Raw genomic sequence first — 8,835 nt, 5'->3', positions numbered from 1 at the left:
TGTTCTGCTGCACCGCTGCCTGGCCCCTCGGCAGCTTCTGAGAACGGGAGATACGGTGGGCCCTGCTCCCAGCCCAGGTCTCCCAGGTCACGGCTGCCCCAGAGCGCTGCTGTGTTTGCAGTGCCCTCTTCCCAGAAATTACCTGAAGAACGCCTTTATATCCCTGCTTCAGTTTACAATCTCCATGGATTGTTGATTTTTTTTTTTTGAGAGGTTTTTGCTATAGGGTGCGTGCGCTCACCAGACAGACAGAGAGAGAGAGACAGAAAGCGAGAAATCACCCCCCAGGGGGCATGGCCACGCCGCAATCCCTTCTCCTCCATTCTCCACTCGGGATCTTGGGCATGCACACACATGCACCCGGCCTGAGTTTAAGCCACTGGGTCCGGGACTCGAACAACGGTCAACTACATGGGAGTCCAGCGACATAGCCTTTACACTAACTGCTGGTCCCTCTCCATGGATTTTTCACGGCAGGTGTGGTAATACGCACACCATCCGCGTTTTCTTTCTTCTGCTCATCTAACATTTGAGCTGCTCAGTTATTTTTAATTGCTCAGATTAATTCATGGAATGAAGATGCACGCTTGTTACTCACTTCCAGGATGGCTCACGTTTTTTCACTGTAGCACGGAAGTGGCTACAGGCTTGTTTTTGTTTGGTTTATCAAACGGTGATCTTTAGACAAGTGCCTCCCCTCTGCCTCTTGCGACTCCCCTCGGGCATCTGTCAGAGTGAAGTCACCGGCTCAGAGGGATGGCCGCTTTTATGTTCCTTGATGGGGCTCGTCAGGGGACCCATCTCAGTAAGGGCCCTTCAGTATTCCAGTAAATCTCTCTGGCGGAGGATGCAAGCGGTTTCTAAGTGAGTCCGGGTGCAGGACGCATGGCCTCCTGAGCAGCCGTGTAGTTCAGCCTCGTCGTGCGTGCCCTGTCCTGACTGCTCGCTCCAAGGCCCCCCTCGATCCCTAGCGGAGCCGGCTTTTCTGTCTCAGCTCAGAGAGCCCAAGCGTCTGTCCCCTGCGCTGTTCCGCGCAGCACGCCACATGGAGGACGGCCTCTGTTCATTCCCTAGTCCCACCTCCGCTGCTTGCGAGCATCGGGCGAGGGCCCGTTCTCAGACCTGTCCTCACCCACGGCTGAGCCGTCTCACAGACCAGGCACACACAGACAGCTGCTTGTGCTTAGCAAAACCAGAGAGAGCCAGAAAGTAGACGCGATAGCTAAGACGGGGGCCCGGGCCCGAGCTGCGGCTCCTGCTGATTTGAAGGGCAGAGCTGTGGACCTGTCCGGATCTGCGCCGGTAAAGGGCACTCAGCTCCGGTATCCACCTGAGCTCCCCCTGGCCTCCTGCTGGTCGGGGACCCTGGCTTTTCCGATGCCCGTTAGAGCTTCTCTGCTTCCCCTGCTCTGCTGGGCTGCACTCGGTACTCCTGTCAGCTCCCCTGTCCTGTTAAGTAGTCCTCCAGGTGCACCTCAGGCTAGAAACATCCTTTAAAAAAATGCAGGGGCCAACAAGTGGCGTGGTGGTTAAGGGCGATGGGCATGGCTGACCGTGGTTCGAGGCCCGGACCTGGCAGCTTGCTTTCTCACTTCCCTCTCTCTTTTGCTCACTCTGTCCCACTCTGGTCAAATTTAAACAAACAAATAAGAAGTTAAAATAATTGTAAAAAAAAAAAAATTTGGAGACCAGCAGTTAGCATAATGGCTATGTAGCTGGATTCCCACGTAGTCAACTGTGGTCCAAGTCCCAGCCTCAGTGGCTTAAACTCACACCGGGTGTGTGTGCGTGCGTGCCCAAGATCCCGAGAGGAGAATGGAGGAGAAGGGATTGTGGTGTGGCCATCCCCCCTGGGGTGATTTCTCACTTTCTGTCTCTGTCTCTCTGTCTCTGCTCTCTGTCTTTCGAGCGAGCACACGCACCCTCCTTGGGTCAGCCTCCAGGAAAGCTGTCCATCTCACGCACTCTGTTTCCCATGCTCCCCACCACGCTGCAGTGCTGAGGGGGCACCCCACAAGGCGCCTGCCTCCTCTGCTTGCAGTTCCCTGCTTTGCCGTCACCTGCAGAGGCCAGGCCGGGCTCTGGCTCTCCCGCCGGCCCCACCTGCCCCGCCAACCTTAGCAGTATCTAGACACCTACATTCCCCGAGTGCGTTGCTGTGTGAGCCTCCAGCCTGGGCCCCAGGTGTGCCTGGGCCCGGAACGCTCGGCCTTCCCTCCTTGGGTGGTGTGGGGGCTCTCCCTGTGCACCACCTCGGACCACCACGTTGAGTAACGACCTTCTGTCTTCCTCCTCAACATCCGCACACTCGACTCTGGGCCGGGCATGTGCCAGCCCCACACCCCACTCACCTCGCAGTCCTGGAGTGGGAACTGGTGGCCACCGGTGGCCCCTGGGGAAATCCCACAGACCGAGTGCCAGGCTCCAGGTCACAGCTTGAACACACCTCGGGACACTCGAGCCTGCGCGCCCAGCCACCCAGACATGGTCCCTCGGGGCTTCCGTTCTGCCTGCCAGCAGCACCCAGCAGCAGGCGTTTGTGAGCGGACTCCCTGTGCCCTACCGTGGGTGCCCCTGGGGCAGGGCCTCTGTGGGCCTCGACTCTGTCCTGGGGCCTGACCTGGAGCTACAGGTCGTGGGGTGAAGGGGGCAAGCCCGGGTGGTCTCTTACGTGCTTGTGAATGTCCCGTGCGGCGTGCCCCATTTCTCTGGGAACTGCGTCTTGAAGCTGTGCCTACAGCCACCTACACGGGGCCCGTCGGCTGCCTGGCGGGCTTCAGTGCACAGCTGTTCCCGTTTCCGGCATGTGGCAGCGCTGGGCCTCGCACTGCGGAGACTGGGAGAGGAGAGAACGATGCTACCCTCTGACTGCCAGGACCAGGGGCACACGTGAGGCCTTCCGCACGAGCGGCAGAGAACGATCTGCTTCTGGGCCGCCTGTTCAGGTCCACCTGCTGCTCCCAGAGAGCCCAAGCCCTCAGGCCCACCGAGATCCTTAATGTCCTCCGAACCTTTCTTTTTACTTATTTTTTTAAAGAGTTATTTTATTTAACTTTATTTATTTATTCTAATTTGACCAGAGAGGGACAGAGTGAGAAAGAGGGAAGGAAGATGAGAAAGCAAGCCACCAGGTTCAAGACTCGAACCACATGGGAACCAGCAGTTAGCGTAATGGCTATGTCGCTGGACTCCCATGTAGTCGACCGCGGTTCGCGTCCCGGACCCGGTGGCTTAAAACTCACGCCGGCGCGTGTGCGTGTGTGCCCAAGATCCTGAGAGGAGAGTGGAGGAAAAGGGATTGCGGCGTGACCATCCCCCTTGGGGGGTGATTTCTCGCTTTCTGTCTCTGTCTCTCTCTGTCTGTCTGGCGAGTGCACGCGCCCTATAGCAAAAACCTCTGACTTTAAATAAATAAATAAATAACAGTTCTGGGCGACCAGCAGGTGACATGATGGTTAAGGCGCTGGATGCTCCCATGTGCCCAACCGGAGTTCTGGACCTGGTGGCTTCCTTTACAACTCTCTCTCTCTCCTCAAATTTAAAAATAAATGAATGAATAAATAAAATTAAATAATTCTAAAAAAAAAAAAACCCGATAACATTTCATGACATTTCTGGGCTGGCCTGTTGGTACAGCAGTGTCACACTGCTTAAACAATGCTGGGTCCACGGGGACGGCCGTGAGTGTGAGTCCCTGGTCAGCCTGGACACCCCGGGTGCATGTGCCTGTGATCCTGGCTGGCCGGGAAGGCTTGTGGGGACGGGTCATGGCACGAGGCCCTGCTGAGGGTGTTTATCTGTCTCTCATGAAAGAGTAGCTTAAAAAAAAAAAGATTTATTTTAAAAGCCTCTTTTAAGGACCAGCACCAGCAGGTGGCATGGAGGTTAAGGTGCTGGATCCCACGTGGCTGAGTGCGGTTCGAGTTCTGGACCCAGCAACTTGAAAAACATGCCAGGCACGTGTGCGTGCGTGCCCTAAGTCCTGAGAGGAGAATGGAGGAGAAGGGATTGCGGTGTGGCCATCCGCACAAGGGAATGCCACTCTCTGGTGAGTGCAGGTGTCCTATACCGAAAACCAAAAACCAAAAAAAAGGCTTTTAGAACGGAACTGATATTCCTCTGCAGAAGATGTAAAAATGGCCAGTAAGGGGCCAGGAGATGGCGTAGTGGTTGGGGTGCTGGACTCCCACATGGCCAACCGCAGTTCGGGTCCCAGACCTGGCGGCTTGCCTTTTCATTTTCCTCTCCCTGGTGAGCACACGTGCCCTATAGGAAATTTTAAAAATAATAATAAATAAAAATTAAATAAATCTTTAAAAAAACATGATCAGTAGGTAAATAAAATTAAGTAATTTTTCTGAAAAAAAGATCAGTACGTATAGATAAGATACCACCATCACGGGTCGTTAGGAAAATGAAAAGCAGATCACCTCACCCCTGCTGGGACAGCCCTGGAGGAATACGGGTGAGCGAGGACACGGAAGAGTTGGAGGACTCCTGACGTCGCTGGCGGTGTAGCCGGGGCTGGTAGCTTCTGCATTTACTCCACCACCGAGTAATCCCACTGGTCAGTAAGGACCTGAGAAAATGAAACCACACAGACACTTGGAGGAATGCTCACCACGGCATTATTCGTAATGGCCAGAGAGAGTCGGAACGACTGAAAGGTCCCTCGTAAGTGAATGGAGCCACGAGTTCCAGCGTGGCTGTGTCAGGGGGCGTTCCTCCATCCTAAGGAGGAAGGGGGTGCCCGGGTTTGCTACGACCTGGATGGATCTCGAAAGCATCACACCGAGGGAACGCAGGGAGTCGCAGTCACAGAAGGCCACACACTGTATGGCGCCGTTCACGTGAGTGGTCCGGCACAGACAAACCGACACCGGATCCATGGCTGCCCGGGGCGCGGGACAACACCGAGTGACCGCCAGTAGGTGTCTTCTGGGGCTGAATGAAAACATCCTGAAATCAGGTTAGTGATGTTGATTGTGCGACTCTGAAATACACCAGAAACCACTGTCCGAAGGGGTCTTCCAAACGCTCACGAAAGTGTGTGTTACGAAGAAACTGCCTGGATTTCCATTCTGGCTTTTATTTTGCAATGATTACACATTAATTACATTTTTCCAAAACTTTTTTTTTGAAGTACCTTTTACATGTGTTAGAAAGGGTGAATTGTGGGGACCAGCAGATGGCGTCATGGCTATGTCACTGGACTCCCATGTAGTCGACTGTGGTTTGAGTCCCGGACCCGGTGGCTTAAAACTCACGCCGGGCGCGTGTGCGTGCGTTCTCGGGATCTTGGGCACACACACGTGCCCAGCATGAGTTTTAAGCCACCGGGTCGGGGACACGAACCGCGGTCGGCTACGTGGGAGTCCAGCGACATAGCCATTACGCTAACTGCTGGTTCCCCAGAACTTTTTTTTTGAAGTACCTTTTACATGTGTTAGAAAGGGTGAGTTGTGGGAACCAGCAGTTAGCGTCATGGCTATGTCACTGGACTCCCATGTAGTCGACCGTGGTTTGAGTCCTGGACCCGGTGGCTTAAAACTCACGCCGGGTGCGTGTGCATGCATGCCTAAGATCCCGAGAGGAGAATGGAGGAGAAGGGATTGCGGCGTGACCATCCCCCCTGGGGGGTGATTTCTCGCTTTCTGTCTCTCTGTCTCTCTGTCTGTCTGGCGAGTGCACGCACCTTATAGCAAAAACCTCTCAAAAAAAAAAAAAAAGAAAGGGTGAATTATGTGGTATGTGAATTAAATCTCAATAAAGCTGTTTTAAATATCAATTTTTATCTGATTGTTTTAAAACATGTCTTAAACATTAATCTCAATCGAAAGGAACTGGTCGGGGAGGTCGGCAAGAGGGAAGAAGTTCCCAAACCAGTTAACATTTCAAGGATTGAATTAGTCATCATCTTTTCGTTTGAGCTCCAGTTTAAAAAAGGCTGCCCCTGCAAGGTCAAGGTCAGATCCCTCTGGCTATTTGCCCGGATGACCAAGATTCTCAGTGGGTTCTTTGTTCGGTAGACTTACCATCTCAAAAACGAATCTGTTTCCAGAGCCCGCCAAGCTGAGGCATGGAGATGCCCCGGGGTCAGCAAACAGACTCAGAATCACTCCATCTGCAAACCAGCAGCATGTTAGAAGGGTCTGCTCTGTGGGACTCTTGTTCTGGGGAGATTGCGTGAGGGATGGACGGGCAGGGGCAGCTCAAATGCCTTGGAGAAGTCTTGGTGCGGTGTCGGAGAACCTCTGCTCCAAGAGTCTGCACGTGGGAGCCCCTGCTCCAGAGCTCAGACTCTTCACCCGGGGTGGGAGTGAGTGACCTTCTCCCCCGCAGGGCAGGTGCTCTGGCTGGTGGCCAGGCACCTGCGGTGTAGACACTGTGCACCAGGAGAGCCAAGGAGGGGTGGATCCAGAGGGAGCTAGAGGATTGCTGGTGGACGAGATGGGATGGGGTGGGCGTGGTGGGCAGGACCGAGGGGGTGGCAGAGACAGTGGGCGGCTGGTAACTGACCAGCGTGGGCGGGAGACACCAGCCTGCGAGGCCTCCTCTGTTCTCACAGCTGACTTCCCTGGCGAGTGCACCAGGTGGGGCCACTGGAGTTAGACAGTGGGGACAACTTGCCAGCACTGCAGGGGGATGCAGGAAAAGGCCGCAGCAGCAGAGGGGTCTGACCCCCTCCGCTCTAAGCTACCCTCAGGTGCACCTCGCCTACGCGTTCGGGGTTCTTGAGTCTCTTTTCCAGGGGCTCATAATCTCACAAAGTCCCTACGGCATGAAAAGAAAGAGATCGTTTCTGTGGAGCATGAGATCAAGAAGCGATTTCACATTTTCGTAAATGCATTGTAGATTGATATTTTACCGAAGTGTGTTGTTATGGGGTTCACTATAACCAGAGAAACTTTCAGAGCTGGTAACAAAACCCTAGAAGTATCTTTGCTAGTTGTTCTAGCCAGCTTTGTGCTCATTGAGTTGTTCTTAGGGGGGCTGGAAGGTGGCGTGGTGGTTAAGGTGCTGGATTCCAACATGGCTGACCACGGTTCGAATCCTGGACCTGGCGACTTGCTTGCTTGCTTTTCCTCTCTCTCTGATGAGCACATGTGACCTATAGCAAATTAAAAAATAATAAATAGGCAATAAATACCGTGCTTCAAGTCCCGGACCCCGGGGCATGAAACTCACACCAGGCGTGTGTGCGTGCATGCCCAAAATCCCGACAAGAGAATGGAGGAGAAAGGATTGCGGTGTGGCCATCCCCCCTGAGTCTGGGTCTCACTTTCTCCCTCTCTGTCTCTCTGGCAAGTACATGCACCCTATGGCAGAAGTCGAAAGAAATTAAAAAGGGGCCAGCAGAGGGCGTGGTGGTTACATCGCGGGACTCATGGCTGACCACAGTTCGAGTCCCAGACTCAGTGACTTGAAATTCACATCAGAGGTGCACGTGCCTGTGTGGCCGAGATCCCAGAAGGAGAATGGAGGAGAAAAGAGTACAGTGTGGCCGTCCTCCCTGGGGAGCGATTTCTCACTTTCCCCTCGCTGTCTCTGTCCGTGTCCCCCCCGCAAGTGCACAAGCCCTATGGGGGGGAAAAATGTTGATTGCTTCTGATTTTCTGCCAGAATCAGACCTCTCTTCAGCCAGTGGTCTGACCGTGGTAGAAAGGAAGCAGGTAAGAGTAAAATGCAATTTAGAAATATGTCAGAGTTAAAACTCACCGTAGTGTTAAAGTGGGGAAATATTTATTACGGTCTCCTGATGTTAGGGACACGTTTGTCACGCTCTGTCACCTCTGAAATTGTATCAATGGCATCTTACATTCCTTGTTTTCCTTGTAAGAGGCTGCGTCTTTCAATCAACGACATCTTAGATCCGGTGACACACGGCCCGTTTTCCGAGTTACTGAACTGTGAAAATGCAGCCTCCGCTTGCTTTCTCGTCTGCCCTTGGATATATGGGGTTGTTGGAAAGGTCATGACGCGTTTTTTTCTGTTTTTCTATGCAAAAGTGCATCATGACGTTTCCGACAGCCCGATACAGGCTGGAACATTCCGTGCTTATCCTTAATTCAACCAGGAGCTTCCGGACCACCGCTCTGCAGAAAGTGAGCCAGTGCGATGACTTTTGTTTGTTTTTGGAGAGGTTTTTGCTATAGGGCGCGTGCGCTCACCAGAAAGACAGAGAGAGACAGAGAGACAGACAGTGAGAAATAACCCCCCAGGGGGATGGCCATGCCGCAATCCCTTCTCCTCCATTCTCCTCTCGGGATCTTGGGCACGCACGCACATGCGCCCGGCGTGAGTTTAAGCCACCGGGTCCAGGACTCGAACCACGGTTGACTACATGGGAATCCAGCGACATAGCCATTACGCCAACTGCTGGTCCAGAGATGTCTTTTTTCCTTTTCTCTATGCAGGTTTTTATCAAGAGACACCAAGCAGGTCTTCCACTCTCAGCTCTCTAACTGCAAAAGGTGAGATGGACCCTTTCTCCCCTCCCTAAGACTTCCACTCCACCTGTCCCACCGTAGGGCCTCAGTGTGACGGAGCCTGGAGCTTCTCTGGGACCGTCACTAAGTCCTTGCCAGAGTGGCTCTCGGACGTTGGTCCTCGGACAGTGTCTCTGGGGAGATAAGCGAGGGGGAGCACCCGTGGAGAATGTCCGGGTCTTCCCCTCCTGCTGGTCTGTGACCTGGCAGGGCCGCCTGGCCCTGTGCGTTCTGTCTCCCCGACTTCGCCGCAGGTGAGAACCGTGGCCCGGGTCCCCTCTCAGGGCGCTCTGCCTCTTTACAGCTGGAGGCCCTTCCCTGACATGGGCAGATCCGCCTAGCGCCT

The 8,835-nt window shown here is 53.9% G+C and overlaps 1 protein-coding gene across 1 annotated transcript in view; it reads left to right on the top strand.

Annotated features, from left to right (window-relative positions):
* Positions 1–8,835, top strand: part of FAM194C (family with sequence similarity 149 member C) — a 105,061-nt gene that overhangs the window by 1,153 nt on the left and 95,073 nt on the right. Inside the window, exon 2 of the mRNA XM_006160679.2 lies at positions 8,418–8,474. The gene's annotated coding sequence lies outside the window, so the exon portion shown is untranslated. The remainder of the gene's footprint in view (positions 1–8,417; positions 8,475–8,835) is intronic.

Source organism: Tupaia chinensis, unplaced genomic scaffold, assembly GCF_000334495.1.
Source record: "Tupaia chinensis unplaced genomic scaffold, TupChi_1.0 Scaffold000704_1, whole genome shotgun sequence".
Lineage (NCBI taxonomy): Eukaryota > Metazoa > Chordata > Mammalia > Scandentia > Tupaiidae > Tupaia > Tupaia belangeri.
The sequence above is the reverse complement of the archived record's forward strand: the minus strand, read 5'-3'. Positions and strand labels throughout refer to the sequence as shown.